Source organism: Ursus arctos, unplaced genomic scaffold, assembly GCF_023065955.2.
Source record: "Ursus arctos isolate Adak ecotype North America unplaced genomic scaffold, UrsArc2.0 scaffold_22, whole genome shotgun sequence".
NCBI classification, from domain to species: domain Eukaryota; kingdom Metazoa; phylum Chordata; class Mammalia; order Carnivora; family Ursidae; genus Ursus; species Ursus arctos.
Genome location: NW_026622897.1, coordinates 33,337,607 through 33,358,772, shown reverse-complemented (window position 1 = coordinate 33,358,772; position 21,166 = coordinate 33,337,607).

The window sequence follows — 21,166 nt, the reverse complement described above, 5'->3', positions numbered from 1 at the left end:
AGACGCAGGAAGATATATCTGGATCTCTACAAATGAACATCTCCAGCACTGAGTATTGAGGTACAAAGCGGGGAACCATGAAACCGTGCACAGATATCGGAAGATGAACGGAAGGGGGAGGGAGCCACCGCGTTTGGGCGCCGGGAAGCGGTAGCCACCTGCATGGGGGAGCGGGCAGATTCGCGGACCGGCACCCTCAAGAGAGCGGACTGAGACCGTGAGCCGGGGAACGCACGCCACCAGATTGAAAACCAGAGCTCCGGTGTGCTCACTGGAACCAGACTGAGACCAGGAGCTCCGGGAGCGTGGGGGCGGCTGGCAGCTGGTGGTGTTAGAAACACAAAGGACAGAGACGTGCCGGCCCTGGAAGTGAGGGCTGGGACGCCGGGTGTGGGGTCACATCCCGGGACGCTGCAGGGTTGAGCAGCACCAACAGTAACAGAGTTAAAGTGGACAGAACATCAGTGGGGAACGGTCCACGATCCCTCTGTTCTGAGACAGAGGCTGCAACTCGGCCACTGCTGCTCTGACTCTCAGAAGAGGCACAGCAAACTGCCAGGGAAAGCCGCCAGAGAACAAAAGCCTGGAAATACCGGCTCACAGTGTGCCCATCCCCATGCCCCCTCGCAGGGGACACGGAGACTCTACCCAAACAGGGTTGCCTGAGTATCAGCGCAGCAGGCCCCTCCCCCAGAAGGCAGGCTGAAAAATCAAGAAGCCCACATCCCTAAGATCCCTATAAAACAAGGGCGCATGGCCTGGGTCCCGGTCAATAATTTGGGCTCTGGACAACCCCGCAACCTCTCCTCATCAGAATGACGAGAAGGAGAAATCCCCCCCCAGCAAAGAAAAGACAATGAGTCTGTGGCCTCTGCCACAGAACTAATGGATATGGATATAACCAAATTATCAGAAATGGAATTCAGAGTAACAATGGTCAAGATGATGTGTAGACTTGAAAAAAGTATTAACGAAATGTTAATGAGAATGTAGAATCTCTAAGGGCAGAAATGAGAGCTAATTTGGCAGAAATTAAAAATTCTATGAGCCAAATGCAGTCAAAACTAGAGGCTCTGACGGCCAGGGTGAATGAGGCAGAAGAACATATTAGAGAATTGGAGGATGGGTTAGTAGAAGAAAAAGCTAAAATAGAATCTGGACTCAAAAAAATCCACGCTCAGGAATGTAGGTTACGGGAGATTACTGACTCAATGAAACGTTCCAATGTCAGAATAATCGGCATCCCCGAGAGGGTGGAGAAAAACAGAGGTCTAGAGGAGATATTTGAACAAATTGTAGCTGAAAACTTCCCTAATCTAGCAAGGGAAACAAACATTCATGTCCAAGAGGCAGAGAGGACCCCTCCCCCCAAGCTCAACCACGACAAACCTACACCACGTCACGTCATAGTGCAATTTGCAAATATTAGATCCAAGGATACAGTATTGAAAGCGGCCAGGGAAAAGAAATTTCTCACGTACCAAGGCAAAGGTATCAGAATTACGTCAGACCTGTCTACACAGACCTGGAATGAGAGAAAGGGTTGTGGGGGCATTTTTAAAGCTCTTTCAGAGAAAAACATGCAGCCAAGGATCCTTTATCCAGCAAGGCTGTCATTCAGAATTGATGGAGAAATAAAGACCTTCCAGAATCGCCAGTCATTGACCAATTTCGTAACCATGAAACCAGCCCTACAGGAGATATTGAGGGGGGTTCTATAAAAGTAAAAAGGCCCCAAGAGTGATACAGAACAGAAAGTCACAATCGATAGAAACAAAGGCTTTACTGGCAACATGGCATCATTAAAATCATGTCTCTCAATAATCAGTCTCAATGTAAATGGCCTAAATGCTTCCATAAAACACCACAGGGTTGCAGATTGGATAAAAAGACATGATCCATCCAGTTGCTGTCTACAAGAGACTCATTTTGAACCTAAAGATACATTCAGACTGAAAGTAAGGGGATGGAATACCATCTTTCATGCCAATGGACCTCAAAAGAAAGCTAGGGTAGCAATTCTCATATCAGACATATTGGATTTTAACTAAAGACTATAGTTAGAGACACAGAGGGGCACTATATTATTCTTAAAGGATGTATCCAACAAGTGGATATGACAATTATAAATATATATGCCCCCAACAGGGGAGCAGCAAGATACACAAGCCAATTCTTAACCAGAATAAAGAGACATATAGATAAAAATACGTTAATAGTAGGGGACCTCAACACTTCACTATTAGCAATAGAGCACTGGAGCAGAAAACCAACATACAAACAAGAGCTTTGAATGCCATACTCAACAAGTTGGACCTCATAGATATATATAGAACACTACACCCCAGAACCAAAGAATACTCATTCTATTCTAATGCCCATGGAACATTCTCAAGAATAGACCATGTTCTGGGACACAAAACAGGTCTCAACCAATACCAAAAGACTGAAATTATCCCCTGCATATTCTCAGACCACACGCTCTGAAATTGGAACTCAAGCACAAGGAAAAATTTGGAAGAAACTCAAACACTTGGAGACTAAGAGCCATCCTGCTCAGGAATGACTCGATAAACCAGGAAATCAAAAATCAATTTAAACAATTTATGGAGACCAACGAGAATGAAAACACAACGGTCCAAAACCTATGGGATACTGCAAAGGCAGTCCTAAGGAGGAAATACATAGTCATCCAAGCCCCACTCAAAAGAATAGAAAAATCTAAAATGCAGTTTTTATATTCTCACCTCAAGAAGCTGGAACAGCAACAGAGGGACTGGCCTAATCCACGCATGAGGAAGCAGTTGACCAAGATAAGAGCAGAAATCAATGAATTAGAAACCAGAAGTACAGTAGAGCAGATCAACAGGACTAGAAGCTGGTTCTTTGAGAGAATCAATAAAATTGACAAACTGCTGGCAAGACTTATCCAAAAGAATAGAGAAAGGACCCAAATTAATAAAATGATGAATGAAAAAGGAGAGGTCACGACCAACACCAATGAAATTGGAAGGATTATTAGAAACTTTTATCAACAGATATATGCCAATAAATTAAGCAATCTGGAAGAGATGGAGGCCTTCCTGGAAACCTATAAACTACCAAGACTGAAACAGGAAGAAATTGATTTTTTAAACAAGCCAATTAATTATGAAGAGATTGAGTCAGTGATAAACAACCTTCCAAATAACAAAACTCCAGGCCCGGATGGTTATCCTGGGGAATTCTACCAAACATTCAAAGAAGAAATAATACCCATTCTCCTAAAGCTATTTCAAAAAATAGAAACAGAAGGAAACCTACCAAACTCATTCTATGAGGCCAATATTACCTAGATCCCCAAAGCAGGCAAAGACCCCATCAAAAAGGAGAATTACAGACTGATTTCCCTAATGAATATGGATGCCAAAATCCTCAACAAGATCCTGGCTAATAGAATCCAACAGTACATAAAAAGGATTATCCATCTTGACCAAGTGGGATTCATAGCTGGCATGCAAGCGTGGTTCAACATTTGCAAATTGATTAGCGTGATACATCATATCAACAAGAAAAGACTCAGGAACCATATGATCCTCTCAATTGATGCAAAAAAAGCATTTGACAAAATGCAGCATCCTTTCCTGATTAAAACCCTTCAGAGTGTAGGAATAGAGGGTACATTTCTCAATCTCATAAAAACCATCTATGAAAAGCCTACAGCAAATATTATTCTCAATGGGGAAAAGCTGGAAGCCTTTCCCTTAAGATCAGGAACAGGACAAGAATGCTCACTCTCACCACTATTATTCAACATAGTACTAGAAGTCCTTGCAACAGCAATCAGACAACAAAAAGGGATAAAAGGTATCCAAATTGTCAAAGAAGAAGTCAAAATGTCTCTCTTCACAGATGACATGATACTCTATATGGAAAACCCAAAAGAATCCACTCCCAAACTATTAGAAGTTATAGAACAATTCAGTAACATGGCGGGACACAAAATCAATGCTCAGAAATCAGTTGCATTTCTATACACGAATAATGAGACTGAAGAAAGAGAAATTAGGGAATCCATCCCATTTACAATAGCACCAAAAACCATACATTACCTTGGAATTAACTTAACCAGAGACGTAAAGGACCTATCTTCTAGAAACTATAAATCACTCTTGAAAGACATTGAGGAAGACACAAAAAGATGGAAAAATATTCCATCCTCATGGATCGGAAGAATTAACATAGTTAAAATGTCCATGCTACCCAGAGCAATCTACACTTTCAATGCTATCCCGATCAAAATACCAATGACATTTTTCAAAGAACTGGAACAAATAGTCCTTAAATTTGTATGGAACCAGAAAAGGCCCCGAATCTCCAAGGAACTGTTGAAAAGGAAAAACAAAGCTGGGGGCATCACAATGCTGGATTTTGAGCTGTACTACAAAGCTGTGATCACAAAGACAGCATGGTACTGGCACAAAAACAGACACATAGACCAATGGAACAGAATAGAGAACCCAGAAATGGACCCTCGGCTCCCTGGGCAACTAATCTTTGACAAAACAGGAAAAAACATCCGGTGGAAAAAAGACAGTCTCTTCAATAAACGGTGCTTGGGAGGTTGGACAGCTACATGCAAAAGAATGAAACTTGACCACCCGCTCACACCATACAAAAGATAAACTCCAAATGGATGGAAAACCTCGACGTGAGACAGGAATCCATCAAAATCCTAGAGGAGAACATAGGCAGCAACCTCTATGACATCGGCCAAAGCAACCTTTTTCATGACACATCCCCAAAGGCAAGAGAAACAAAAGATAAAATGAACTTCTGGGTCTTCATCAAGATAAAAAGCTTCTGCACAGCCAAGGAAACAGTCAAAAAAACTAAGAGGCAGCCCACGGAATGGGAGAAGATATTTGCAAATGACGCTACAGATAAAAGACTGGTATCAAAGATCTACAAAGAACTTCTCAAACTCAATACACAAGAAACAAATAAACAAATCATAAAATGGGCAGAAGATATGAACAGACACTTTTCCAATGATGACATACAAATGGTTAACAGACACATGAAAAAATGTTCAAAATCATTAGCCATCAGGGAAATTCAAATCATAACCACATTGAGATACCACCTTACGCCAGTTAGAATGGCAAAAATGGACAAGGCAAGAAACAACAATTGCTGGAGAGGATGTGGAGAAAGGGGATCCCTCGTACATTGTTGGTGGGAATGCAAGTTGGTACAGCCACTCTGGAAAACAGTGTGGCGGTTCCTTCAAAAGTTAAAAATTGAGCTACCCTATGACCCAGCCATTGCAATACTGGGTATTTACCCCAAAGATACAGACGTAGTGAAGAGAAGGGCCATATGCACCCCAATGTTCAATAGCAGCATTGTCCACAATAGCTAAATCGTGGAAGGAACCGAGATGCCCTTCAACAGATGACTGGATTAAGAAGTTGTGGTCCATATATACAATGGAATATTACTCAGCTATCAGAAAGAACGAGTTCTCAACATTTGCTGCAACATGGACGGCACTGGAGGAGATAATGCTAAGTGAAATAAGTCAAGCAGAGAAAGACAATTATATGACTTCTCTCATCTATGGAACATAAGAACTAGGAAGATTGGTAGGGGAAGAAAGGGATAAAGAAAGGAGGGGTAATCAGAAGGGGGAATGAAGCATGAGAGACTATGGACTATGAGAAACAAACTGAGGGCCTCAGAGGGGAGAGGAGTGGGGGAATGGGATAGACTGGTGACGGGTAGTAAGGAGGGCACGTATTGCATGGTGCACTGGGTGTTAGACGCAACTAATGAATCATCGAGCTTTACATCGGAAACCGGGGATGTACTGTATGGTGACTAACATAATATAATAAACATTAAAATAAAAAAATTTTTAAAAAAGACACATCCTTTAGAGGACCTGTGTTTTCATAATCCTTGGGTAAATACCTAGGAGGGAAATGAGTGGGTCTTAGAGGAGGTGTGTATTTAACTTTTGAGAAACTATAATTTATAAGAATTTACATCTTTTCCAATATCCTCAGGCCATTTCCCTCTCCTACCAACAATGTATAAGAGTTTTAGTTGCTTCACCAAATGTTCTGACAACATTTGGTATTGTCAGTGTAATTTCAGCCACGCTGGTAACTGTGGCATGGTATCTCACTGCGGTTCTAACCTACATCTCCTTGATGACTAAAGCTATTGAATGTTTTTTTCATGTGCATATGGGCCATTCATTTACCATGCTTTGTGAACCTTCTGTTCAAATCTTTTAGCCAGTTTTAAATTAGTTGTTGGTCACTTTATTAAGGAGGTTTAGGAGTTCTTAATGTACAGAATACCAAATTTTTGTCAAAGACATTTCTCAAATATTTTCTCCTGCCCACTGGCCCGTAGAGGCAAGATGTTTTCTTAATGATGTTTCTTCTGATGCACAGGGATTCCATTTTGACTACCTTTATTTATTTTTTCTTTTTTGGTTTTTGTCTTCCCCCACGGCATGAAGATATTCTCCCATGTTTTCTTCTAGAAATTTTATAGTCTTAGCCCTTATGTTTAGGCCCATAGTCCATAACAAACTGATTTTTGTGGGTGGTACAATGTAGGGCAAGGTTGATTTGTTTCCATGTGAATATGGAGTTATTTCAATACCATTTGTTGAAAGCCTTTCCTTTCCCAATCGGTTTGCTTTGAAAAAACTTTGTCAAAAATAAAATAAATGTGTAAGTGTAGGTCTATTTCTGTCTGGGCTCTTTGTTCTGTCTTACCAATCATTTGATCCTTGTGTCAGCCCCACACTGTTTTGATGACTGTGACTTTAGGCTAAGTCTTGAGGTCAAGTGGTGAAGTAACTTCGACTTCTTTTTTCAAGACTTCTTTAAATATTCTAAGTTCTGTGCATTTCTACAGAAATTTAATATTGGTTTGTCAATTTTGACTAAAAAGCATCATAGAATTAGGATTAGGATTGTGCTGAGTCCACAGATCAGTTTGCTGATTACCATCTTAACAACACTGAGTCTTCCAATCCATTAACTTGGCATATCTCCCCATTTATTTACATCTTCGGTTTTCTCATGGCATTGTTTTGTTGATTTTCTCTTTGTCATTGATTTTCATAGTTTGACTATGGTTTGCCTAAGTATTTTTATTTATTTTATTTTATTTTAATATAAATCTCTCTCGGTGTTTATTGGTTCTTTAAGGTCTGTCAACATATGTCTTTAACCAAATTTATGAACTTTTCACCCATTATTTACTCAAATACTTTTCTGGGTCATTCTTTCTCTCTCTCCCGACCTTCTAGGACTCCAGTTATATGTATATTAGACCTGTTGATACTGTTGCAAAGATCTATGAGCCTCTGCACATGTATTAAATCTCTATTTCTCAGTTTGGATCATTTTTGTTGATCTGTCTTCTAGTTCGTTGACTTTTTCTTCTTTTATCTCCCTGTACTTTTAAAAACATCCATTACATTTTTATCTAAAGATATTTATTTTCCAGTTCTTATATTTTTATTTGGTTATTTTTTATAGTTTCTTTTTTCTATTATGTTCAATTAGCCAACGTATAATACATCATTAGTTTTTGATATAGTGTTCAGCTATTTATCAGCTGTGTATAACATCCAGTGCTCATCACCACACATGCCCTTTTTTATAGTTTCTATTTATCTGCTAAGATTTTCTATACTTTCATTTATTATGAACATATTTCCCTTTTTATACTTGAGCATAGTTGTAGTAACTTCCTTTAAGTTCTTGTCTACTAACACCATCAATCTAGGTCATCTCAGGGTTGGTCTCTGTCAGTTATCTTTTCTCTTTAAAATGAGTCATGTTTTCCTGTTCTGTTGTATGTTGAATAATTTTGGAGTGTATCCTGGTCATTATAAATGATATGTTGCAGAAATTCTAGATTCTATTTTGCTCTTCTGAGGAATATTGACTTTTTTTATTATTCAGGCCTTTAAAGTGGCTGAACTCAAACTGCAAGACCTTATCTCCCCATGTAACATCTAGAAGTTCAGGTCAGCTCTTTTAGCCAGAGCTGGGATTTTTAAAATCTGCCTCTTGCATATGTGGTTCGAGGGTCAGCCAGAGATCTGAGTAGAGTTTATCTATTGAGCTATAGGGCTTCTCTTCTGCTCAGCATATTCATAGGTGGGGCCCTGATCTTAAGCTAAAAGCTATAAATCAGGAAACTCATCCCATGTCTTTCTCTTCTTCCAGTGGTTCAGTCTCCTCCGGTTTCTGTCAGGTTTTGTTCTCTCTCCAATACCTTCAACTGATTAGTCTTATATTTCATCCAGAGTTTATTAGTTACTATCTGTAAGAGGTATGGTCCAATAGGAGCTAGTTGGCCATACCAGAAGGCTTCAATTACCTTTTGAGTCATCTAGTTTACCCTCAACATGATGATTCATAGCTCTTTCTTGGGATACTAAATATGTTTCATTTCAAGCATCACCTCAGATTGATTGGTAATGTTGAAAAGAATACTGAGCTTCAGCAGAAAAGCATGACATAATCAACCAGCAATGTCTGCCTTTGACATAGGAGGGGAAGTGTAAGCCCAATTTTGTAATTTCTGATATAGTTATTTACAAAACAGTGCATGATACTCAGCAGTTTGTGCCTACTAGAACACCTCCCTGAAGTCAGAGTACAGTATTTTTCTGTCTGATGGTTAACCTTCTTTGTTAGATGTAAACTGCAGGAGAGCAGGAATTGTGTTTGTGAAAGTCACTGTCCTATGCCGTCTATCATGTGAGATGGCAGTCTCTCAATAAACATTTGGTGAGTGAATGAGAATCCAGTTTAATGTTTGTTTTAGTTTTACTTTTCAAAATTATATAATCAATGTGAAGAAGCAAATAGAGCACACAGATTAGCAGAAATAAAATAAATCCAACCACCTCATTTCCCCCCCTCAGACATAATCATTATTACAAATTTTTCACATAGCTTTTTGTTATCTTTTAAATTTTTATTCTCAACCTTGGGTGCATATTAGAATTATCTGAGTGGATTTGAAAAGTCTGTTCAGGCCACACCCCAGGCCAATTTATTTACATTTTCAGGGACTGAGCTTGGCATAAGTATTTTTTTTTAATTCCAGAGATGATGCCAATGTGCGTCAGAAGACCTAAAGATGTCCCAGCCAGTGATATCAGAGGTCTTTCAGATGTTATTTTCTGTCTGCTAGATGATACAGTCCTTGCCTTCCAGGAGAGTTCAGAGAAAGCAGGACTTGAAACCATTAAACATGAAACAATTAGAAATCAAAGGGACACCAAACATACCTAATCAAGAGCCGAGCTGCAGAGAAACTAAAGTTAAGTGTGCCAGGAGCGACACTCCTAGCGCAGACAGAGGTGGGCTCACCTGTACTTCTTGCCCCTTGGCAGAGCCCTGCCAGTTACACTGAGGGAGCCTTCTCCTTCTAGAAAGGTTTGGAGAAAGGGGCACTGTGACATGTTAGAATGATGGGTGATGCTGATTCCACCCCTCCCCTCTTTGAAAATTTCTGCTTTATAGAATCCTAAGTCCCCAGGCTTCTGGCCTCTGCCCTCTCTTTGGGAATGCTATTTTAATTCTTTACCTGACTTCAGAATTCAAGAAGACCACCTTCAAGCAGAAAATCTTCTATAGCAATGTACCATTACTGGTCCAGGTGTCCTACCTGTCCGGTGTGGAACCCAGGTGAGCTGGGCATTAACAACTCTCTCACAACTCTATTTCTCCAGCTGCCCCAGGGGAACCAGTCAGAAACAAGGCATAAAGCCTATTTTTTTACCTAGGTGGCACACAGAAGTTCCCAGGAGATTGTGACATACCTATCCTGAGGCCCCACCCAAGAACAATTAACACAGAATTTCTAGGTGCCCTAGCACTGGTACTTTTGTCAAGGCTCCCCAAGAAATTGCGATATGACTCAGGGTGACAAATATCAGGGAAGTAACTTGGTGGTCCATTCTCCTGGATTGTGAGTGGGTTTGAAATCTTCCTTCTTACTATTCTGGAGGCAGCCTAGAGGAAAGTGCCAGAAACTTAAGTAGGCTAGGGTAAAACTCCCTGCCTTGCCATTTACTAGCTATGTGACACTGACTAAGTTACTGAACATGTCTGACATTTCATTTAGTTAAATGGTAAAAGAGGTGAAATAGAGCCTATCAGTGAGACTCGATGAGACACCATATATAAAGTATGTGTACATAACAAACATCCGCTCCCTTCCCTCACTGCACCCCTCACCATCACCCTACCTTAGCATTGCAATAGGAGCAAGTTCTGGCTCGGTTTGGTGCTATTTCTCCTTGATCTGACCGTGACCATGATGTCAGTCTGGATTTGCAGCCCTGGTCCCTGGATCTGGCATTCTGATCCCAGCTTCTGAACTTGATCCGGCTCTTCTTTCCTGCCTTGCAGGTTCCGGGCCCAGTTTCCATCACCTGTTTCTGTTGCTCAGCAATAAGCTGAGCAATAAGCCCCAAAGGGGTGGTTTCTAAAAGTAACTGGCCCCATGTTGCTCCAGCTGAGTTTTAGCACCAGGAGGGGGTGGGGCTAATTTTAGACTTGTCCTGGATTAACATCTGAGAAAAGGCCAGGCCAGGCAAGTCCAACCTGCCCCTTAGTATCTGGGTTGGAGTTTACAGAGAAAGGTTGGGAGATTTTGCCACACATTTTGTGTACCTGTATCATGCCAGTCACCTTATTTAGAAATATCTCAAACCATTTGCCTCAAAATCTATTTGGATTTGTGCCTCAGGTGCTGTGCTGAGTGGGAGCAACCACAATATAAACTGGGGTTTTTGACATGCTAATATTTGTACCCAGCTAGGATGGATTATTAGCTACGTTTACCTCAGGGACAGGACCAGACAGGTGTGAGCAGGGCCCCGGGCCTCAGACACTGCAGGAAAGAGGCTCATGAAAAGACAGAAGAGGTTATTAATATATTTGTGTTTTAGAGAAACTGAGAGAGAAATGAGATGGAGTGGTGCAGTGATAGCCTGATTGAGAGAAGCCAGGGATGGCATGGAAGCTTCCAGAACAGGCCTGGCCCAGAGTAGATGGTTTATGACTGCTTGTTGCCTGAGTGTGGAATGAGAAGCTTCTAAGGTCAGGAAGAGATACTTTGAGGAGGCCCTGTGAGTATCTTGTGCTTTGGAAGGAAGGACAACTACCTCAGAGCAAATTGGGTGTACGAGGGTTGTCCAGGGGACCCACGGCATCTGGATGGATTAGTATCCTCTGGGTCAAGGGAAAGTGAGAGGGAAATGAGCTCTTCTGTGATCAGGACTATAGACTAACAACAAAGAAGGGTGGACACAACACCGTTCTCCCCATTAAGAGAGAAACACCATTCCACCACTTAATGCTGTATGATCTCCTGCAAGTTACTTCGTTACTCTGAGCCAGTTTTCCCACCTGTTTATTCAACATCCACCAACAATTTATTGAGCATCTACTACATGTGCCAGCCACTTGGATACTGTAGTGAACAGACAAGCTTCTCGCTTTTAACAATCTGGTGGGGAGGCAGACTAGAGAAAAGGACAGTCATAAAGACAGATGGTGCTAAGGGCAGTAAAGGACACCCACAGGACGACCTCATGGAGAATAATCTGAATAGGGAAAGCTTCTGTGAGGAGGTGTCATTGGAACTAAGCCCTGGACGGTGAGAGGGAGCCAGTTCAGAAGAGCCCCAAACAGCAAAGAGCTTGACCAGTCTGAAGAACGGAAAGGAGGTCAGCGTGGACGGAGGACGGTGAACTGAGGAAAGGGACTGAGGGAAGGTGGGGGGGGCGGGGCGGGAACACACAAGGCCTGTGGGAAGAGTGATTCCCATCTCTTGGCGTTGAGCACAGGCTGGGCAGGAGTAGCTGTCTTGGAGGATGTTAACTGTGGGTCAGACGCTGAGGGCAGAGGAGGTGAAGTGTTTGCGACAGAGGAGCCCTTGGGACCTGGATCCTTAGAATGCATCCTGAATGCCAGCTGCGGCTGGATAGGTTGGAGCCCTTGTAAGAGAAAAAACACTTTAAATCTGGTCTAGGACAGAGCCTTTTTGATTGATGTAATTCCAAATCGAGTTCTGGGAAGAAGTGAGCATTCCTGATAAAATGATTAACCAATCCATTTTCTTATCAACTTGAAAGAGATTAAGATTTGTTCTGGGAATCTAATCACCCAAACCCGTACCTGCTCTCAGTTAATTATCTTAGTGTTTAGTCAATTGTTTAAAAAAACAATCTCTTTTCTTCTTGTATCTTAGACTAATAATGAACTAACTGATCTCTTTTCCTATCAGATGTCCCTACCAGAAGTGAATCTTTGACTTAGCCTACTGGAGAACTTTTCACTTGCAGCAAGATTGCAATAAAACATTGAAATGTGGGTGCCTGGGTGGCTTAGTGGGTTAAGCGTCTGACTGTTGATTTCAGCTCAGGTCATGATCTCAGGGTCCTGGGATGGAGATCCACATCAGGCTCCATGCTCAGTGAGAAATCTGCTGGAGATTCTCTCTCCCTCTCCCTCTGTCCTTCCCCTGCTCACATTCTCTCTCTCTCTCTCTCTCTCAAAAAAAAAAAAAAAAACAAAAAACAAAAAACAAAAAAACTGAACTGAAGCAGACAAACAAAAATTGATGTGTGACTTCCATTGAATTTCCCAAAAACCTTGTAACCCCACAGAGTGTGTAGCCAGTAGGCATGGGAACCTTCCTTGTCCACGGCTCCCTTGCCCCTGAGCTCCTGCTGAGCACTGTTGTCTCTAGTGGCACATGGCCCTAGCCATGGGACTTCTGCCCAAATCCAGGTCCTACAGCCCTTGCAACTTGGTGAGGAGTGGGAGGAAGGATGCATGGGTTGACTCGTGTCTCCTGTCCACCAAAGGCTATGCTAAAGTCCGAGCCCCTAGTGCCTCATATGCGATGCTATTTGGAGATAGGTTCTTTACAGAGGTCATAAGTTAAAATGAGGCCAGTAGAGTGGGCCTTAATCCAGCATGACTAGTGTCCTTATAAAAAGCGGAAATTCGGAGGCAAACCTACAGCCAGGGAGGATGCCACATGAAGAGGAAGGCAGAGATGAGGTGCTGCTTCTAGGAAACCAAGGATGCAAAAGACTCCCAGTACATCAGCAGAAGCTGGAGGAGAAGCATAGAACCGTCTACCCCACCATCTTCAGGAGGAACCAACCCTGCCAATACCTTGGTCTCAGGCTTCTAGCCTCCAGAACAGAGAACATATTTCCACGGTTTAAGCCACCCAGTTTGTGGTCCTTAGTTATGGCAGCCCTGGCAAACTAATACAAGGGTTTTATTTTTATTTTTGTTTTTTAACTTTAAAGGGAACATTACCAAGCCTCCTTCAGCATCTCCAGCATAGAGCAGCCTGGAATCTTCCACCTACCCCGTCCCCGCCTCCCTCCACTTTGCTGGCTCTTACCCTTGCTTCCTCTATCTCACTTCCCTGTGTCCCTCATTCTTCCCCCACCTCCCTCCGAGAAAAGCAAATGTATCTTCTTGTCTGACGCATAAGGCTCTCACTCCCATCTAATACAGCTTATCAATTTTTTTAATGCAAATGTTTATAGGAGTATAGCATAGTTCCCCAAATCTTCAGGAAAAACTTGAGGAAGCCCGGGCTTCCTGCCAAGGCTTCCTTCCCCTCCCTCCCTGTCACAGTGGGTCCTAGACACTCAGCGTGTTGCCCATGCTCTTCAGCACTGCCACTTTCCAACCTTGAGGTTCTCCTTTCATCCAGACAGGCCCTTTTAATTTTAATCACCCAAGGAAAACAGGCCGAAGGTATTAAAATACAGAGAGAGAGAGAAATGTGGGGGGGGGGGGGTAACAAAGATGAAGGTATCTTTCAATTGCTTTTTTCCAGCTCCTGACTCCATGTTGACATGAGAACAGAAAGTGACTCTGGATTTTTGTCTTCTCCTTTTACTCCCGAGGGTGGCTCACACCTCCCATACTTCTAAAAAGGCACTTGACCCTTCTCTCATAAAGGTTCTTTTCCCCAGCACAGGGCCCGGGAAGCAATTAGAGCAGAAAAATGGGTGCCCCATGGGTTGAGTTAAATTTGACACAAAGATAGACCTTGAGAGTTAGCATGCAATGTGAAAATTGCATAGAATTCAAAATAGCATAGAAAATCTCTTAGAAAGGTGTCATCTTGAAGACTGAGATGCTATTTTTCAAGAAGACAAGCGTGACAGTTGCAACCTCTACCACTGTTTCTTCAGCTAAGGCAGCTGGCTTCTAGGGGCCATGTTGCACACACATTGTTGTATTCTAGAATCCCATGCAGTGGCAAATAGGTCTTCCTGAAGCTGACCAAGGGAACATGAGGTTTGTGTCCGCCATCTCACATTCCTTCTGGAACACAGCTTTATTAAGCAGAATGGTTTGTTAACAGAATTGTCCACAGTATTTAAATGGTTGTGTTCTTTTTCTAACCTGAAGTGATTATGGTTGGATTTGCTTCATAACGAACCTTCACTATATAATAATTCAGGTAAATTTTTATCATTGTGAAACCTCTTTTGGTGAAAACCATCTTTAAGTGGAATTTAAAAAGCACACACACAGAATAATTTTCATCAGGCCAAAACTCCCACTGACAGACAAACAAACAAATGACGGAAAAGCTGGACTTCGAAACTGGTAGAAGGCATTAGAATGTTATCTGAGGAGCTGGACTTCAGGTGCCAAGGTCTCTGAGGGAAGAGGAAACTCCTTGAGGGGAGCCTGACCCTCTGGGCTGCTTTTCTTCTCAGGGTTTTGCCAGCTTGTAACCATTTTAGTCAGTCCAATCCCTGACTGGACTGCTCTGGTGAAGTCATTTGGGCTATAAACTCACAGTAAGTCCCTGCTGCCCACTAACCTCTGGTTACAAAAATAAAAAGAGGCTCTAAGTCACCTCAAGAAGGCAGCTTTTAGCAGGAATTCTAAAGAACTGTTGTGCTCTTCCTCAAGCTTGGTGGTCTCATGAGACGTGGTTGGCAGCACCCATCCCTGCATCAGGCACCACTCTGAATGCAGTTAATAAGATGTATCCCTGTCCTCAACGGGCTCACCATCTATAGCGGGAGACAGACAAGCAAAGAGTTGATGGCCGCCCAGTGTGACAAGTGCTATGAAAGATTTAAAAGAATGTCCTGGTAGCTGAGGAGAGGGGCTCCTAATCTATCTTTGAAGTGGGGGTGGAGAGTAGGTGAAGCCAGAGGGGCTTCCCAGAGGAAGTGGCACCTCTGCTGAGTCCAAAAGATGAGTAGGATTTTCCCAGGTGAAGAAGGTGAAAGGTAGTAAAAGCCAAGGGAACAGCAGATGTAAAGAGAGCAAGAGAGAGAGAGCATGGCTTGTCCAGCAGAGAAAAAATATTTCTGTTTGATGACCGTGTATCACTTCAGGATAATCAAGAGGGAAAACTGGAGGGACAGGCAGGAACCAGACCATAAAGAGCCTCTTATCCCAGAATTTAAGGAGACCCTCAAGCCATGCTCAGCAATTTCAACAAGTCTACTTGAGGTGGAACATTCATCTAGGGCAGTGCTGCCCAGGACCGCACCATTTTGTTCCCTCTGGGAACTCGGCTTGTCCTCCTACCTCGAGCTCTCATTGTCAAAGGCACATGCCTTTGATGAATAAACTAATCAACAAAGAGGCTAATCTTGCAATATAGGTGGCACAGTAATGGCTTGATTGGTTTGAGGTCTTGGAAAGGGAACAGATAGGAAAGATATTTGGGAGTTGGACCTAACTAAGTGGCCGAGGGGGATGGGGAAGAGGGGAAGGAGTCAAGGATGGCACCTAGGATTCTAGCGTGGGCAATTGGATGAATTTTCTTATGAGAAATAATTGTAGTCTCATGCCTGATTTAATCTCCTTTCTAGAGTGAAAGCATCAAGGAATTTAGAACCACAAGAATTTGTGGAATACCAGCCACTTATCAGGTACCTCCCTCATCTCATTCATTCTTCACAACAACCCAGAGAGGTTAGTATTATTACTTTTACCATTTGGCAGATAGGAAAATGGCTCTAGATCCCCCAGATTGTGAACAGATGACTTAGAATTTGAGTCCAAGTGTATGCTACCCTAGAACCTGAACTCTTAATACTAAGCTTTTCCAGGAGATCAGACTTGTATTTGAACATTAGGCTGCTCTGAGTTGGTTCCAGTTTGGTGTGGCTTATAAGACTGGCCCCATGATCTATGCAATGAGTTGGTATTTCTAGGTCCTCTTACACTGGGAGCCTTAGATGCTGCATAGATGGAACCTGTTGCAATGGTTAAGGTGGCCCCAGCCCTGGAAATGGAAATCCAGGGGCCTGGGACCCGTTCCTTGCCTCCTCCCCTTTGTGGGTCCCATTCTGGGAGGCTCAGAAATATGAGCTCTTCCCAGCCATTTAGTGCTTCTGCTGAGCTGCCAAACTTGTGCTGAGAACCAATTAGTGTCAGCTGGGAGTGCAGGTGCTGTGCCTGGGAACGTGGACGGCACTCAGCAGCCGGGGGTGGGCCCGGAGCTAGTTACCGCAGAGCTTCTATTACCTCTCTCTTCCTCCAGAAAAATCAGATGGAAATGCTCTATTGCATACCTTTCTGAGAGTCCAGCAGCCTGCCTTCTCTCTCTCCCTAAAATGGCAGCTAGGGACATTTTAATTAGTGCCTCCTGATGATCCTATGGCTTATTTCCTGCAAATTGTCTCCAGACTCTACCTGGCTTTATTCCCTGGGTCTCCTGGCCCAAACCAGGGAGTGAGCATAATAATACTGATAATCGGCAGCAGCATAATCACAGTTTAGAATTTGCAAAACACTTTCACCTGGGTGATCTCATTTCATCGTTGCCACAGGCTTGTGAGATGGGCCGAGTAGGTTTATCCTTCCCATTAGTTTACAGCTGGGGAAACTGAGGCCAGAGCAGTGCAGTGAAGCTGGTGCATGGCTGGTCCGGAGCTAATGCTGCTCTCCCTGGATCCTTTTAGAACCAAGTGTAGACAGAGGCAGGGCATACTGGCTCACATAGGCAAGGGCTCCAAGGCTGCCAGCCAAGTGGGGCACCTTCTCAAAGGCTGTAGGAAGATGAGCATGTGGGAGGGGGCTGGGGCTGAAGTGGTGTTGGGGTGATTCCTTGGGAAAGGAAACCTGGGCTGTTCCCTCCCTTCAGTGCCTGGAGGAGTTCATTTTAGGAGCTGTCTGGAGCCGACCTGAATGTGTCTGTACAAGCCTACCCCAGGCTCTTGTGCAGCTTAGAGGGCCAAGAATCTTCCCCCACAGCTGCTGGGACAGGTCTAGACACCGCCCCCAACCCAGTTAACCTAAAAGAGGGATGTCAGTCATCCCCCAATGCTATGCTGACAGGCCTGAAGAGAAAGGACTGGAAGTGGGCACTGGCTATCTTTCTCACCCACAGGAGCTTTGCACATTAAGTTTGAATGGCATGTAATGAAAGGCAAATTGAAGCACGTTCTCCTTTAGAGGTGATGCCTGCTCCCCTTCCCATGCAGTTATTGTTTATTTGGATAAAGCTTATGTGTCCATTTGAAAGATGCACGTTTCTGTCTTCAGAGACAGAAGAATGCCAGCTCCCTGCCCCAGGCCCCCGAAGCTCTTTGTGAGGGCTTCATCTCCATCAATGACAGCTCTCCTCACCTTGGATTAAGCCCCATGCCTCCAAGCCTGTCTCTTTGTATTCCCACCCTTCCAGTATGGGGAAGGAAGGAAGGGAAGGAGTGAGGGCCCCTGGTCAGTTACATGGTCAGTTATATCACCTTCTTCTACCAGGGGCAGCAATAGGGTTGTAGTTTCAAGAAACCAGGGGTCCCATCTCAATTCTGCCACTCAGTTCCATGATCATGACCAAAGGTTTCCACATTGCTGAGCTGGCTTTGCCTAGCCGTAGAATGGGGATATTAACACGCACTCTGCCTGACTCAGAAAGACATTTCGAGGATCACGTCAGATAAATCAAGGCAGAGGGCCTTAGTGTCAGCCTAAGACAGCCTTGCTACCAGTACCTGCTGTCAGCAGTTCTGAGGGGGAAGGCTACATTATAAATCCCAGTCTGGGCATGGGGACTGAGAAAAGCAGAAAAGAGCAAGGGGTTGGCGGTCTTCAATTCAGGAAGGCAAGCAGGCCTGGGGCATCAGGATAGAGGAAAACCTTGCTCAGAAATGCCATCTCCTGCAAGTTTGGCTTCCCTCTGGGCCTCCAAATTTTACCCACGGGGCTGTTCTGTTTATGACCTCACTGAGCCTCACACAGCCCTGGAAGGGGGAAACCATTAACAGAGGAGCTGTAGTGAGTTAAGACATGGGGTTAAGAGATGTTAAGAGATGACTAAACTCCATACCTCCTGAAGCCTGTGCTTGTACCCTTTCTCCATGGTGGCTGCCCTGATGGGGAGGGAAATTTTGACCTGGGGATAGAGAAAGGAAGGCTGAGATTATTTTGGAGAATGGGCCACTTCAGGGAGATGAGGCCTGGGGTAAGGGAAAGTGCATCAGGACCTGTCTAAGCACCACACAGAGTAGAGCAAGGGCCCTGGGTGTCTGAGCAGAAAGTAGAAGAAGTAGTGCAGAAATTCACTCATTGATTCATTCATTCTTTCATTCGTTCACTCTGATAGCCCTTCTAGACCAGTGAGTGGCAGCTGAAATGATCAGACCCAGACTGGCAACTTGGGAGCCAGAGTAGCTCACAGAGTGGGGGGTGGTGGTGAAGGTAAGGATGGGGATGCCGTTGGGCCATCCACGGGGTTTGTCAGAGGCATCGGGGCAAGACAGAAATAATAACCAGAGCCATGTGTGCAGCCAGTTCATCAACTCGAAGGGACTGGTCAGAGAAAGATCTAGTTCCAAGGCCTCAGGACTGAAACTCGGGACTCCAGAGCAGAGTGACAGGGTTTTCGAGGCTGCAGTTGGGCACAAAGAAGGTAGCCTGAGAGCAGGAGTGAGTGGTGGGAAGGGGATGGAGAGGTGAGAAGTCAGATGAGAAAGATGCAGATTTATTCCTGGGACATGGGGAACCACAGGAAGATTTCAGTAACAAAAGGGGCCTGACGGAGTGCGCGTTCTAGACAGAGCAGTCTGGTTGCAGTAGGGGGATAAATGGCAGGGGTCATTAAGTGGGAGGATGTGTAGTTCAAAGGCTGCTGAGGGCCTGAACTGATTCAGTGATGATGACAATCAGGACAAATGCAAGTTATTAAGGAGGCAGAATCCATTGGATTTAGTAATAATTTGCCTGTGGTAAGACTTTGAAGGGGAAGGAGATGTCAAGAGTGCCTTCAGTTCTGCCGAACTGGAGGCTAGAGAACTCAATTCAGGCTGCACTTTGCCATTACTTTCAAACTTTGAGAGCACAGGGTCACTGTCCCCTGGAGTCTCTGCTTCTACTTCTGGGAATAGGAAAGTTGATCTAGAGTAGTGATTTTCTAATTCTAGTCCTCAGGGCCATCCTGCTGGGTGTGGCTGGGCCTCAGGGACAGAGCCAGGGCTGGAGTCAGAAGGTCTGGCTGTGTCCTGGCTCTGGCTGTGATAGCAGGCAGGACATAGTTATTTCTGAACCAAGGTCTTCATTTATCTAAATGGAGGTAATTTATTCATTGACTCAAGAAACAAACATTCTAGGCAAAAGATAAAAAGGAGACTTGCTCACAGCTCAGGAGGGGAAGACATCTCAACAAATAATTACAAAAGAGTTTGCTAAGTGCCATAGTGATATAAGCTGTATGTGGAGGAAGGTGGCCCAAAGGAGGAAGAGACCAACAAGTGCTTCTCCTACTAGAGATGGACAAGGGGTACCCAGTAGATCAAGGGAAAGTGTGATCTGGATTGAGAAAGCTAGGCTGCTCCCCTTCCTCCCCTTCCTGTTTTGGCCCTTCCTTGACCCTTACCTCTCCCTTCTCTCCCTTCTCAGTAGCAATCCTCTTCCTAACTTGCAGGTGAGCCCCCTGAAGGATTCTTCAGAAAGCAAGACACTGATCAACACCAAGGTATTAACATTCAGCCTGCAGAGAGGTGGGCTAAGCCCAACATCGAGGCTGGAGGTGCCAATGATGGACTTCCAGGCATCAAAGACAGGCCTTATTCCAAATTCTACAAGCTCGTCCCCACATACAGAGACTATGTATTGCAGGTCCTAGAGAGCAGATTCTGCGTATAGTTGTATCCCCAGTAACTTATGTCATGCCTGGCACTTGATAGGTGACAAATAGCTGTGTATGGAATGGATCAAGCTCCACAGAATCTCTCCATTTCAAAGGCCATTGCCTCATACATTTCTCAGCCTCCAGGCGGGACTGCATCTCGACCACTGCTCCTGGAGACTGTTGAGACTCTGGAACAGGCGAGATGAAGAACTCTTCCAGCACTGCCTCCCTCAGTGAGGACTTCTTTCTATAAACACACTGTCCTCTGACCTAAACTGTATGTTTAGTGACCGTTGATTTACATTCTGGCACGAGCTCCTCCATGGAATCTGTAACAAGTCATTTGTAGACAGGCAGGCTGGTCTACCAACCACGCCACTGCTCTGCAGCTTACCAAGTGCTTTCACACAAACTCAAGGGTTTTTTGGCCCTCAGAAAAATCCTAGGAAGCCAGCAGGGCAAGTATCTTAATATTCATTTTACTGGATGGAAATGGAAACCCAGAGAGGTTAGGATTCATGCCACACAGTAGGTAAACAGTGAGGCAGGGAATTGAAGCCTGGAGTCCTCTCTCAGCCCTCTAGTTCATGTGGGAAAGCACCACTACTCGTGGGACGGCTCATGGCCAGCAAGTCCCTAGGAACAGGTGCCAGAGAGGCCGGTAGAGGTGGGTCATGTGTGCGACCTCATATGGCATTTCTTCTGTTCCTCTGTCTCGTATTACTGTCATATCATAAATAGAGGCGAGATGACTCTTCCTTTCCACTCACCCACCCTGGAGCCACCCCCACCTGCCACCCCAGGAGAGCTTCCTCTAGCTCAGCCCTCTGGTTGACATTTCACTACCTGAAAGGGCTTGGCATTGGCCCCATGGGGTAAGATTATCTCATGGATACAGCAGACATCTACTCAAAATAGGCTTAGCTTTCCACAAATGCCCCTCTGAGGCATGTTGTTCTTACCCTGGCCAGGTGGGCCATGGTGCCAT